Genomic DNA, 15588 nt, shown 5'->3' with positions numbered 1-15588 from the left:
GTATTCTCTTTACCTTTTCAGTGACCTAGGGAACAACTTTATTATGCCTAGTTATCAACCCTTTATACTAAATTCTCTTTAATCATAAAACTTGTGTGGTTTCTGTCTCTGACTGGACCCTGGCATACTACATAGCTAATATTTATTGAGTACCTACTATGGGCTAGATCCTATTCCAAGCATTTTATATGTTTTAACTAACTTAGTCTTACTCCTAATCACTATGCTAAAGCATATGAAGGGCTTATCACAATGCCTATCCCACAGTAAGTGTTCATTTAGTGTTGGCCACTCTTTTAGTTTGGGCTCCACCTAAACCAGACCCTGAACCAAGAACTACTAAGTTGAAGGTGGTTCATTTGGGAGGCAGCATAAGTGATGAGTTGTGAAAAGTGTGGCAGAAAAGAATAAAAATCAGTAATGTGCATTAATGAGCAGGATACTGCTGTGGACAAGTGGGCCTCAATCCTAGATAGATGATAGATGATAGATGATGATGATAGATGATAGATAGATAGATAGATAGATAGATAGATAGATAGATAGATAGATAGATGATGATAGATAGATGATAGATAGATAGATAGATAGATAGATAGATGATAGATAGATGATAGATGATGATAGATAGATAGATAGATAGATAGATAGATAGATAGATGATAGATAGATAGATGATGATAGATATAGATAGATAGATAGATAGATGATAGATAGATGATAGATAGATGATAGATGATGATAGATGATATAGATGATATAGATGATATAGATATATAGATATAGATATAGATAGATATAGATATAGATATAGATAGATTAGACATAGATATAGATGTAGATGTAGATATAGATATAGATAGATGATAGAGAGATGATGATGATGATAGAGATAGAGATAGAGATGATGATAGAGATAGAGATAGAGATAGATAGAGATAGAGATAGAGATAGAGATAGAGATAGAGATGAGATAGAGATAGAGATGATAGAGATGATAGAGATAGAGATATATCCTGCATTACATATATGAATATATATCCTGTGTGGGTATCTTCTTGGGCAGGATGGATAGATAGATAGGTAGATATAAATCCTTACTAAAATCAACAAAAATCATTATCCATTATCAGGAAGGGAGAGAGAAATTGGTATTATTTGAGAGGGACATGGGATTTTTATTTAATGTTGTAAATACTTAAATATATTTACATGTTATTCAGGGAGAGGTTCTGCTTGCAGTCTGAACCCCAGGAACTTTGAATTCTCTGTGGGGTCTTCATGTGATCTCACCAAATGGAGCAGATCTGTTAAAGCAAGAAGATCCGGGTCCATCCCCGGAACTCCCTAAGGCTTCAAGCATGTTCCTTACTCCCAGATGGGCTGTGGGCTCCCCAAGAACACCCTAAACTACAGACTCCAGATGCCAGCTTCTAACATCTGGCCTTAGTATGAGATACCAGGGCCCTCTTACAAACAGGCACAGTGTTTTTTCTGTGAAGACATCATGGGCCTGGAGAGCCTGGGATCCTTGAATCTTCCAGTGGACATTCATTGGGTGTGGATTCTGGCAGGAGGACCCAGACTAGGCAGAAGTCCAGACCAGACAGTGTTGGCTAGAGTCCCAGTTTTCTGACCTGGCCCACTGCCCTCCTTGGCTATCAGATAAGGTTCACAGAGCCTGCAGACATCAGTACATCTAGGGAGCTGCAGGATCTGGATACACAAGAGGATCCCCTTTTGCTCCTTCTGTCTTCACTAATGGCCTAAGTCCCTTCCCAAGATAGCTGGAGGATTAGCCTCTGACCAGAGGAATGCAAGGCTGCCCTTAAAGGGGCAGACAAGCTGTTGAGTGAACACAGGTGCACATAGGTGGCTCTGACCCTTACCTCCTTGCTGAAGTGAGAGCTGTGGGCCAGGCCAAAGTGGCCATATCCACATTTTTGGAGTACATGCCAAACTGGCTGCCAATCCTGTGTCACATACGCAGTTCTCTCAAGTATCTTTGAACCCTTCCTCTTATACTCATTTCATCTGCTTGCTCCTTCCCTTGAGGAGCTCTCTCAGGGACACCACCCCTCACTCTCTCCATTCTTCTCTCCATTTTCTTCACCCCACCCTACCCTCTTGTCTACACACACACACACACACACACACACACACACGAGCTTGCCATAAGACCAGTACAGTTTAGATACTTTGTTCCATGCCTTCTGGGAGCTATTTCTATTCCCCAATGCCTTCTGTCACTCGATGTGGCTATGTCCCCATAGTTCTGCACCTCCCTACTCCAAGTATTGTGGCAGATTTAGGATATAATATCCCCTCTCTCAACCAATCATGGATTCAGCCCTACAGTAAAGGAAACAACCTTTATACATGTAAGATGCTTCTCCTGCCTGTGTGCCTCACAGTGATTTGGTGTGGTGATCAGAGCAGCTTGGATTGGTACATTTCATAGAGGAAGAAAGTGACCTGAGAGGGGTTAAATGATTTGCCCACACAGTTAGTGACAGAAGTAGATATCAAACCCTGATCTGGTACTTTTTATTTTCTACTTTTATACTACATTTCTTCTCCAAAGACAACACTAACAAAAATGTGGCCCAAGGATTGATTGGTGGTGGTCCTACAACTGTTTGTTACTGGTCCATGATGAGATAACAAGCTTGTGCCAGAATGTAAATCAGTGCACTGCTTGCTTTATCCAAACATTCTTACTATGAAAGTAAAATATCAGCTGAACTAAACAACATGCTTAGTGACATAGTCGATTGACATTAGCCCAAACTCTAACTCAATGCCATCCCTGTGCCCAGCAGTACTGATGCTGATGATTGTCCAGCATGAGGCTGGACCTATTGCAGGACTGTGCCTCACCTCCTGTTTAAGGGGAATGTGTTGCAATAGAGGCTAGGGTCATATGTAACATGGTTATGGAATAATTACAGGCCTTTGGGGATGAAAATAGCCTTATGCAGCCCAAACTAGTTCTTGGCTGCCCAACCTGTAGCCCCAACCTGTAGATCAGGGCTACTCAAACAGCCAGTCTGCAAATGGTTTGTTGCCTTTGCTTATCAAAGTGTATTCACTTGTAATAAAGTTTATTCACCAGTCCTGCACCTGTTGACCCTCAAGACCATTCTTAGCTTTTTGCCTGCTTTGCTCTATATGGCAGGAGTTGTGACCTCTGCAGGATGTTTCCCAGAATGACTTCTCACTAGGTCCAGCCAGTGGGAGGCACTGCCTGCAGCCAGAGAGGGAAGAAAAAGGAAGGAGCCAGGGAATTTCTTCCGCCTTCTTCTCTGTGTCCTAGGATGACCAGTTTGTCCAGGACTCTCCTGGTTTCAGCACTGAAGGTCCCATGCCTCAGAAAACCCTGCAGTTCTGCAAAACCCAGGAGGGTCAGTCACCCTGTGTCTGCATCAAGCAGTTTCTCTTCCAGGGACCAGATCACTTCTGTGGCTCCAGCTGCTGCTGGAAGGCTTCTCCCTGTCCTGTCCCAGAGATGGTCACTGTGGTTCTAGCTTCCACTGGTGACCCCTGTCCCTGGGCTATGTAGCACTCTCCCCTCCCTCTGTCCCTTTGGCTTCCTGCTACTGCTAATGTCCAGATGCTTCTTCATCCCTTCTGGTTTCTCAGCTCTTCCCTTACCTGTGTCACCAATGCCTTCCATTAAATTCCCAATGTTGTTTACACTTCAAGTAGTTTCTGTTTTACTGCTTAGACCCTGACTGATGCAAAGGCAACAATAGTACTTATTTTATAGTGTTATCATGAGGATTGAATTAGTTAAATAAACCACTTAGAGAAGTGCTTGGCACATGGTAATTGCTTGTTAAATGTGAGCTGTTGTTTTTATTAGTGTAGTGTGAAGTAACATTTACTTAGACTTGCCATGTGCCAGGCACTATACTAATTACTTCACACCCATTATCTTATTTAAGCCTTATAACCCTTATACCTGGGTTAACATGTTATTGAGTTAATTGCTTGGTAAACCTGTTTGTACTTCACACCTAGCAATCCCCAGTTTCTTCTGAATCATTCACCTTCATGAAACCAACTATATGGTTTATTTATTCAGCACTCTCTCAGGCTCTCAGGACATGAAGAGAGATAAAACAGTAACTTGCACATAATGGGCACAATCTAGTTGGGGAGACTTGTATGTCCATCAGCTGATTGCTTCAGCACCAGGTGAGCAGTGCCACCTCCATGACTGAGGCAGTGTGACAGAGTAGGAGAGAGTGTGGGCTCTGGGCCTGGACTGAGTGTGGATCTAGGCTCTGGCACTTTCTATATCTATGACCACCTACTATGGTTTCCCAGTGATCTTAGGGTAAGGATTCAAATCATCAGTATAGCTACAAGACCCATCATTAGCAGGCCCCACATGCATACCTCTATAGTCCCATCATGGTGTGAGATGACCCCATCTGGTACCATGTTCCTCCTTGTTCTTTATGCTCCAGCCATATTGAGTTTCCAGTCCCTGAAACCTACCATACCCCCTTCTACCACAGGGGCTTGGCATATGCTATTCCTTTTAACAGGGATGCTTTTTCCTTCCTCTCTTTGCCAAGTTATTTCCTATTCATCGTTGAGATCCCAATCAATAGTTGCCTCCTTAGGGAAGCCTGCATTGACCTCTCTGAGTTAAGTTCACTCATGAAAGCTTCTTTCAGAACCATTGGCTCTTGACTTTACAGGACTCGCTACAGCTGTGATTTGCTATTGATTTATTCATTGTCTGCCTCTCCCACTAGAATGGAAGTTCTGTGAAGGCAGGAATCAGGTCTTGTTGACCACTCTTTCCCTTAGCACAGTTTCTAGCATATTGTAAGCACTATGGATCTAGTGAGGGCTCTGTCACCCTTTGTTTAAGCTTGAGCAAGTCCCACTCCTCTCTGAACCTCAGTTTCTCCATCTGTACCGTGAAAGAGCTGGACCAGCTGATCTCTGAAGTCCCTTCCATGGGTAGATAATTCTCAAACTCATATTCAGGTAGCTAGCTCCACCATTTTCTCCCTGATGCTGTATGCTCCTGCAATAAAAAATGAGATGGAAGTTCTAAAACTTTTTTAGTTTGGCACAGATCACTTTCTGTGCCTCCAACAGACACGTATAGATAGGTGGACTTACCCAAGTAAGGAGACTCATTCTCCTTGTTTCTTCTGTGTTATTGTAGTTGGAAGCTATTTTAGTCTTTTCAAGGGAAAGAAATAATTACAAAAGGTCTTAAAATGATACAAAGCAAGTGACTGCCAATTAACTTGAAAGGCAGTTTTTCGAAAATGAAAGGCCATCCTTTGAAGAAATGTAGAAATTAAAACATAATCAGTAATAATAGAAGGCAATATCACTTAATGAGTGGTTTGGAGAATAGGCTTTGGCTTCAAACAAGCCCTGGCTCTGCCAAGTCCTCACTAGGTGTGTGACCTTGGACAAGTGACTTCAGGTTACTGAGTTTCTCCTGCTGTAAAATGGATACAATAGCAGAACCCACCAGAGAAGATGGCTGTGAGCAGCCAATGACAAGATGTATTTAATCATTTGGTTAAGTACCATAAATCTTCAACAAATCATGTCTACTCTAATAATTATTATATGACAACACCTAAGAAGTTTCTTCAACTCTGGCTATGAAGACAACTGGCAAAAGCACAACAGAGCATGGCATGTTCAAAAGTGGAAAATAATCATTTCTTAAAAGGAACTAAAAGATATCAACAGATTCCACTATTTGAGTAATGGGAATATTAAACTGGATATACAGCTGGCACCCTGTAAGTGCTCAATAATCAGTAGCTGCTGTTACTGCCTATGTTGCTGCATTTATTTATTTATTTATTTAGCCACAACTTTTGTAGTCCTTAGTGGCCAGTGTGCAGGCTACTGAGCTTAGAGCTCCGAGGGGATCATCCAAACCAGTTCTCAGGCCTCTAAACTCTGTTTCAAGTGAACTTTTGGGTTACTTAAAACACAAAAGCGTGGCCAAGGGGCTCCCCAAATGCTCCAGCTTTTCAAAAGGAACCCCTGCTCCTGGAAGAAGCCGTGATTCCAGGGCATGGGGGCGGGGTGGAGGCGCACCCCGCGGGGCTGGGCCTCCACTCGGCTCTGTCAGTGGAGGTATTCTCAGGTACCCTAGCCTAGCGGCGTTTGCTAGTGCTGGCTGTGAAGCTTGAAAAGGACCCGCGGCTGGGCCGGGCGTTTTGTGTTTGCCAAACAAAGCATGAAGGGAGAGTGAGCAAAGGGGGCGGGACAGGCGCGGCACAAAGGCCGGGGGCGGGCTCGGGCTGGGGAAATACAGTTCAGTGGGCCTGAATTGATACGCTCAGCCCCTAAAGCCCCGGGCTGGGCGATCACAGGGCATGAAGGCCTAGCAAAGAACACTCTGCTGCATTGATCCAATCCCCAGCCAACGAGGGAGAGGCTGTCCAGGGGAGGGCGAGAGGGGGGAGGGGGGAGGGGCGCGGGGGTCTGCAGGGGATGCCAACCACAGATTAGGCACTATTCTTAGAGATGAAGGAATCTCCCAGTCTGAGCAAGGGCCCTCCAGATGAAGCGAACTCTTGAATCCAAGGGGCTCCCCGGTTTCTGTGGGGAATGGGCATGCCGCAGTGTCAGCCACAACAAAGATGTTTTCTGCTCCTCTTCTGGGGAGCAGCTGCACATTCTGTGGGGCCCTTCCCAGCCTCACTACATACCGTGGGTCAGGGGATGCAGATGACTTTGGTCCTGCACCATGCCATGCCATGCTCCTCACAGACCCAGCACCTACCTACAGTGTCTGACACTGTTTATTGGTTAAAGGGAGACAAATTGAATGGATGTGGGAAAGATGCATGCATAGATGTGTGGTTCAACCAGATGGGTTTCTGTTCCCTTAGGCCTTGTCTAATGAGTATTTTTGACTGTGTGGCATAATCTCATTTCAACGTGATTATGAGTGTTTTATTTTTCTCTTTGTACCTTCTTGTGTTTTTTCCAGATCATTGAATAGGGCCACAAATTATTTCTATACTTAGAGATAATAATAACAAACATTGTTCAAAATAGAAATAAGTAAGACTGAGCAGACTGAAGAGAGAGGATTCAGAGACACTGAGATTATGACAATATAATGATGATGATACCTCCCATATTACCAGTAACCAACTCTTCTCACATACATGGGTCACAGGCATTGTTTACCACAACCAACCCATACTTAACACAGGACCTAGCACATAGTATTGAATAAATAAGTGGTTGGATCTGCCACTGATGGAATCCAATGCGGTGAACAAACGAAGAAGCTGAGATTCAAAGGGGCTAAGTGTTACATAGCCTGAACTGAAATCTGCCAAATGCAAATCCAGGGCTCCTTCTCCTATGTCCCATAGAATCCTGAACGGCTTCTTCAAATACAGGCTATTTCATTTCAGTCCTCTGTGTTCATTTCTGGACTATGAGGCCCCAGATTTCCTTTCTGAAGACACAAGGTTTTGTTTGTTTTTGTCATAATGACACTCGGCATCATTAAGTGTCCGTGAAGAGGAATCTTTTAGTTGCATTAGAAACGTGGTTTGTGACCATTGAGAGCTTGGGAAACCAAGGTCTCCTAGCAGGAAGAGGCAGGCAGCTAATAGAAAAGGCTTTCTAGGGGCAGGATTTCTGCGTTCTCTTAGAGCCGACTTTAGCATTATTGCCAAGGAAAAGCTTAGGCCTTGTCTGAACGACATTGTGATTTGTGAGTATAAATAGTTCGAATCTAAGCAAAGGGGTTCTTATCCAGAAAAAGTTTCCCATCCATAACTGCTTTCCCTGACTTGTAAATCGTAATGGATACAAACTACTTCAAACTTTGCCTTGATTTGAAGTTTACTGAGGAAATCAGGACAAGTAGTTGACCAAGAATATACTTTCTGGTGTTAAGTCATTATTGTTTAAATCATTTCATATGAAATCCTTGAAACAGGTTTGTACCATAATTTATTGTGATTCTTTTTTTAAAAAATTTCTCTGTGTTGATATGAATTTTCTTGCTTGAAAGTATCCTTTGCAGATATTATCTTTTCACCTGAAGCATTCATCATAGTAATGAATATCAATCTATTACTTTATTTTTAAATTTGGTTCTTACATGTGGTTTTGTGACATTCTTAAACCTCACATGAAATTCTTTTCTTAAAATTGCACCATACAAATCTACACTAATTAGTACATCTGTTTTGATGACAAATTTCTTGGCTTTAGTAGGAAAGAGGGCATGAATATTTCCTTACAATATTTTTCCCTCACTGAAAAACCTATGAATGAAAATAAGACCTCAGGATTGCATGAAATAATTTACATACTAATTATGTAGAAGGGAGGAAGGGAGGGAGGAGGAGGGGGAGAGAGAGAAAGAGAGAGACAGAACTCTGAAAGTTAGTAGACAAGGGCTCCAGGACTTCAAAAGAGTGTGATCCTCAGCAAATTGCTTTACCCTCCCTGGGTCTTAGTTCACCCATCAGTCAAAACACTGAGAATTATTAAGAGGATAAAATGAGATATGTATAGAGTCTGTCACAGTAGGTGCTCAAAAAATTCTCATTTCATTTTACTACTCAAAACATATGTCAGCTTCCTCCTTTATAAAAAAAATAATCAGTTTCCTCAACTATAATATGTGGATAATGACACAGTAAGGGTAAGTATAGAATAGGATATTGACAAAGAAGAGCATGGGCTCTGGACTCAGACTGTCTGAGTTCAAATTTCAACCCCACTAATAGCTGTGTGACTTTGGGAAATTTATTAGATCTCCTTTCTTCCCATTGTACTCCTGTGTAAAGAGGAGGTGGTCAGGGGCTGGTCCTAGTACCCATCACCCAAGGTGGTTTTGAGTACTCAGTGAATTAAAGCACTTGGCATAGAGGTTCCTAACCTTTTTGTGCCTGGCTTCCTTTGGCAGTCTGCTAATGTCTCTGGGCTCCTTCTCAGAATACTACTTATAAATGCATAAATACAATACTTTAGATTACAAATGGAAAACTAGTTATAATGACATACAGTTATCCATGTATTTTTAAAAATAAATTTGTGATATATGTGCTTTCTTAATAGTGCATTAAATAAATAACAAGATTTAGCAGTCTAATACCTACTACTATTTCAAAGTAGTACTAAATGTAAATAACATTGTGAAATAATTGCAATGTACTATGAAAATGTCTGTGATATTACTATTGGTGATAAAGTCACAGGTATTGCTAATATGACCTTGATATGTTACCTACATTCATAATGGATGGGTTGCTTGCTTTCAGTTAGAAGTTAATGGAAGTTACATTGTAATTTTTTCCCCATCCAAGTTTATGTGCACCAAATTAAGAACAAAACTTTGATTAGGACAATAAATGCTAGCTATCATTACATCAGAGGGGTCATGGTAATTGTGTGAAATAATGAATGTGACATCCCTGGTAAACACCAGGCACTTGATACAGGAAAACTATTTCAATTGTTCTCACCCATCCACAGCTGTTTTTGCATGAAAGCAGCCATTGAAATTATGTTTTTTAAAAGGATGTGGCTATATTCTAATAAAACTTTATTTACAAAAACAGGTGACCAGTGGCCAGGATTTGGCCCATGGGCCATAGTTTGTTGGACCCTGCATGGAAACATTGTTCCTTGAGGAATGTCAGATTCAGCCTAAAACATTTCAACTTATCATGCTTCATCAAGTACTTGGCATAGGACCCTACTTGGAAGTGCTGTGTACACCCTTATAAAAAACAGAAATTGTTCTACAAATTATAGCTAATCAAAATTGAATTTTCTTTGCCTTTGCCTGCTATAATGTCTAGATCTGCCTTGTCTAGGAAGATACCGAGAAACATAAAGCCAATAACAGGGATGACATACTCAGTAATTAGAACCAGCAGCACTTTAATATGTGGTGAAAGCAAATTACATGGAAAATATTAATGACAATATCACCTATATCTGGTGCTTTCTCCAAGAATCTGTAACTACTCTGCAGCTGTTACCTGCTTGGCACATTGTAGGTATTCAGTGGATAGTTGTTAGTTGATTGACTCTCCCCCATGGTCCCGATGAGTCTTCAAGGAAGAAGAGAATCAAGCCTATGTGATTTGCTTGCGGGCATATTTCATTCAGAAATCTTAGCACTTCTACTGTACAGACAGTGTTCTGGTATTTCTAGGGTTGATGGAAAGAAAGTGTAACAGAGTGAGATGGTTTGGCATTCATTAGAATAAAAAAGGAAAGGTACTGGGATGGTTGCTCTTCAGATAGAAACATCTTAGAGCAACAAATGTTATTGAGCAACTTATAAGTGCAAAATGCTATGGTGAGACAGAGTGAAAGAAACAAAATAGCCAGTGGCTTTTTGCTCCTCCTGCAATAAACTCATATATATATATATGGCACAGAAAGTGGCTGTGTCAGTGAAGGAGAGATGACAACTTAGAACTAAAGATGTTAGACATCCCAGCTGGCTGTGGAAGTAGAGTATTTGGAGCTAATGCTAATATCTCTTGGTGTCCTTTGTTTCTGGCCCCAAGGCAATCTATTTCTTTTTTTTTTCCTGTCTTGCTTAGTATCTGCCTTCAACTAAGGGAAAGCTCTGCATGTAAAAGTCACCAAGATATTGTACACAGGGGGCCCACACCATTGGTGTGTATGGTCCGACCTCAAACTGGCTTAGACACAAACACTGAAGAATACAGGCAGCTCCTGATGTATGACTTTAAACACATCCCGTTCATGGGAAAAAAATTCCAAGACTTTAACCCAGGTCCCAACACTGGAAACTGCCTTCAGCCACAGAAGTCCTCACCAGTGGTTCCTACTTCCTCTCCTTGCTGAGGTGGGGATATTTCTATTACATCTGCCAGGTTAGCAGGGCAGAGCTGTACTCTTGTCAGACTAAGCTTCAACTCTGGGGAAAATTTCTCATAGAAATCACATTACCTGGAATCTTGAATTTTATAGATTCTACCTTTTTTGTTTTTTAAGCTGTTTGTTTTTTTTTTTTTTTAACCTGCCCCTATACCACACAGCTGGTACCACATAAGGAAGTGGGTTGGGGAGTTCATTTGAGTCAATCGGGAACCATTCAGAACTTTGGTCCTAAACCATTTCACACTTTGCATGAGTTCCCAGTCCTCCTTTGTCATTGTCAGTCTCACCTTTACCCTACATACCTAATGTTCAGTATTGCTTCTCCAACAAATAACCATTGGTTCCTCCTTTACTGTTGTCTAAATTCTCTTACCATGTGGAGATGGGGCTCAGTGAGGCTTCCACAGTGCTAGAGTTGTTGGTGAGAGTATCCAGGATATAGCTGCAAAGATGCCCAGATGAAGAGAGTATGCAGAGAGAAGCAAGTGGGAAGTCAAAGTCAATAAGCCAAAGATGGGCATACAAATATATCATGAAGCTGAGTAGGTAGTGGGAAGCAGTGATTGAAAGCCAGGCTGTGCAGCCAAAGAGTGGAGAAAATGAGAGTAAACATTAGCATGTAGAGAAAGTGAGTAGGAGTACAAACTTAGCTAGATATCTGAGACAGATGTATTGTTTGTTGCTAATTCAGCCCCGCCTCCAAATGGGACATGCGAGGGCCTGATGTATTTAGAAGGGCAAGGGCAGACAACCACTGTATCATTCAAGGTAGGCTACTTTACACTTCAGCAACTAGCCACCATTTATTTCAGTGGCTTAATGTAACACATGTTTCTACTTTATTCACATGCAATGTCTTATATAGGTCAGTGTGGCCTTGCACCACATAGTCACTCAGAAACCTAGACTGACAGAACCTCTTCCATCTTGTAGTTACACCATCTGGAACATGTAGCCTCTTTGTTGCCATCTGGAAAGAGAGTCACTTACCAGCTATTAAATGCTCTGGCCTAGAATTGACTTGTCACTTCTGCTCGTGGTTTATTGGTCTAAACTAATCACATGGTTCTGCCTGACTAGAAGGGGGCTGGGAAATGTGGGGAGCACACCAATATTCAGTGAGAACTAATTGAGCTTCAGGCAGCATTCAGATGGTATCAATGACTGCTCTAAGGCCTTGACATTGACAGAGACCCTCCACAGATAGCATTTTGTCTGGGTTTACTCCAGCTACACATTTGGGTCCAAGAAAATGAAACTTCCAATACAACAGCCCACCTGCTGGCCACATATAAGATTACTTTATGGGACAATAAACTTTGGGTTTTAAATAGTTGCTTCACAAATAGACTTTGAAAGCTTGCCTATTAGTAAGCTGAGAATGGTTTTAGTGACCTCAAGCCTAGGGTGGTCATGCGGCAAAACTGTGCAATGAAGAGGGAAACTTGGCAATTTATAATGACCTTGTCCTCCCATGTTTCCTATACCAGTGAATGGCACCACCATGTATTCAGGTGCATAAGTCAGGAGAAGTCTAGACAGGTTTTAGCCTTCTCTGCCAGCAATCTCTCCCTCAATCACCAGGCTTCTATCCCACTGGGCTTTCCTCTGTCATTCATATACTCCAATCTTGCTCTTGTCTCCAGACCTTTGTATTTGCTTTTTTATCTCTGCCTAGCATATACTTCCAGTCTACACTGATTTTTACTTAGTTATCTCTTACCTTTAAAATATGAATGAGCGACTGTGCACAGCATAGTCCACAAAGCATGAGACCAGCACCAGGGGGTTGATACAGGATTAGTCACTAGAATGTAAGCTCTGAGAGCAGGGACCATTCTACATCCCATGAAACAACTGGCTAAGAAAAAAAGAGAGAAGTACACAAATACAATCAGAAATGAAAGAAGAGACATTACAACTGATGCCAGAGACATAAAAAGGAGTATAACAGACTACTATTAACAATTATATGCCATCAAATTGGACAATTTAGGAGGAATGAGTAAATTCCTAGAACATACATACAATCTACCAAGATTAAATCATGAAAAAATAGAAAGTCTGAACAGACCTATAACTAGCATGGAGACTGAATCAATAATCAAAAACTTCCAAACAAACAAATGCCTGGATAGCTTCACAGGTGAATTCTACTAAACATATAAAGAAGAATTAATGCCAGTCCTTCTCAAACTTTTCCAAAAAATTAAAGAGGGAGGAACACTTTCATACTCATTTTATAAGGCCAGCATTACCTTGATATCAAAGCCAGACAGACAGCACAAGAAAAGAAAACAGCAAAGCAATGTCTCTGATAAATATAAATGCAAAAATCCTCAACAGGAGTTTGCTACTGAACTGCAGACAGGCTCTATGGCAGCCTACAAGCAGGTCCAAAGTTGGAAGCATAACACTTGCTTATTTCAAAATATATTACAAAATCCCAGTAATCAAAATAGTATGGTACTAACATAAAGATAGATCAATGGGAAAGAATAGAAAGCCCAGAAACAATTCCATGCATATACAGTCAACTGTGTTTTAGCAAGGGTGCTAAAAATAAACAGTTGGGAAAGGATAATGGATTAAAAACCTGAAACTGTAAAACTCCTTGAAGAAAACAGGAGGAAATCTTCATGATGTTGGGTTTTCTAATGATTTCATGGATATGACAACAAAAGCACAGGCAACAAAATAAAAAATAAACAAGTGGGATTGCATCAAACTGAAATGGTTTGCACATGGTTCCACATCTCTGTGTCTACTTTGTTCATCAAATGAACAAAATAAACTGATGAACAAAATAAATACAGAGACATAAAACCATGGAGCAGTCTGACAAATTTCACAGGGAAAATGGGGGTGGGGAGGGGGGAGGACAGATTAATCAAAGAATGTATATGCATATACATATAACCTATGGACACAGACAATAGTGAGGAGAAGGCCTTGGGGTGCAGGGGTAGATGCTGAGTGGAGGAGATTAATGGGGGGAAAAGGGGATTTCTTTAAAAATTAAAAATAGAACTAACATATGATCCATCAATTCCACTTCTGAGTATTTATCCAAAAGTATTGAAATCAGTAGCTTGAAGACATATTAGTACTCCTATGTTCATTGCAGAACTATTCACAATAACCCAGATGTGCAAACAACCTAAATTTACATTGATAGATGAGTGGATAAAGAAACTGTGGTATATACATACAATGGAATACTATTTGGCTTTAAAAAAAATTGGCAATATTCAACAACATGGATGAACCTTGAGGACATTATACTAAGTGAGATGAATCAGTCACAGAAAAACACTGCACGATTGCACATATATGAGGTATCTAAAATAGTCAAATTCATAGAAGCAAAGAATGAAATGGTATTCTCCAGGTGCTGGGGATAGGAAGAAATTGGGAATTACTAATAAATGGGCATAAAGGTTCAGTCAAGCAAGATGAACAAATTCTAGAGATTTGCTGTCCAGTATTAGACTCATAGTCAACAATAATATATAGTACACTTAAATTTTGTTAAAAGGTAGATCTCATGTTACGTTTTTTCCCCACAATAAAATAAAAGAAAAATAAATATTAAAGGGAACATAAAAATGTTACATACCTCCTCCTATAATAATGATGGTGATAGTAATAATAATATTAACTCTTATTTATTGAGTGCTTATTATATGCCAAGCACCTTGATAAGGGCTTTGCATGCATTGCTTCTTTCAGTCTTTTTTTTTTTTTTTTAAATATATCTTTATTGATTTCAGAGAGAGGAAAGGAGAGGGAGAGAGAGAGATAGAAACATCAATGATGAGAGAGTCATTGATCGAGCCCACAACCCGGGCATGTGCCCTGACCGGGAATCGAACCCCGATCGCCTGGATCCCAGGTCAATGCTCAACCGCTTAGCCATGCCCAGCTGGGCCTCTTTCAGTCTTAACAACAGATTGAGCTCCTTTCTCTCCAGAGCCTTAGTTTCTCCTGTAAGGTAGTAGGACAAAGCCCAGTGTTGGGGGCAGAGCGCTAAGGAGGAAGCAGCCAAGAACTACAACAGGAAGGTGCCCTGCTCCCCAGGAGCTGCTGACTGATTTCCTGGCCTGGCTTCCAGTGCTGAAGGTGGGGCATTAAAAATACATCCTCAATCTATTCAATGCTGCCAAAAGGAAATACACAAATTTTCTATTGACCATATTGGTATGTAGTTTAAATTTAGGAACTACCAGTTGGGCTGTTTTCATCTCCCTGGGAGAAGATATATATTGACAGGTGGATTTCTCCAGTCCAGGGGCCTGACTGGCAGACGCTAAGTAGATGGTCACCCTGTCTTCCCCCTCCCTCCTCAGGCTTTTTCAGAGAAAAAGTTGTGCTAGATACGTCATGGAAACTTCCCTCTTAAACCTGCCCATGTTTGCCCACCTGAGCCTTGGAGGTATTTACCTTATTGTGAGAGCTGTTATGGTGCTGTACATGAACAAAGCCCTTGTCTTCTACTTTCAGCTTTAGATGAATTAGTTTTTGAGACACCATCCTTTGGTAGTTCTAATTTGATTACTGTTCCTTTTAATTTGCTCCTTTTACCAAACCTTACTCATAATCCTTATAGGAACCAAGACAATTTGGCAGCTAGGAATTTGAGCCTTAACAAGTCACCTGCACAACATGGCATGTCTACAAATAGCCAGT

This window comes from Miniopterus schreibersii (genome assembly GCF_964146895.1).
Source record: "Miniopterus schreibersii genome assembly, chromosome: X".
In the NCBI taxonomy this organism is placed as follows: domain Eukaryota; kingdom Metazoa; phylum Chordata; class Mammalia; order Chiroptera; family Miniopteridae; genus Miniopterus; species Miniopterus schreibersii.
Note: the sequence above shows the minus strand (reverse complement) of the source record.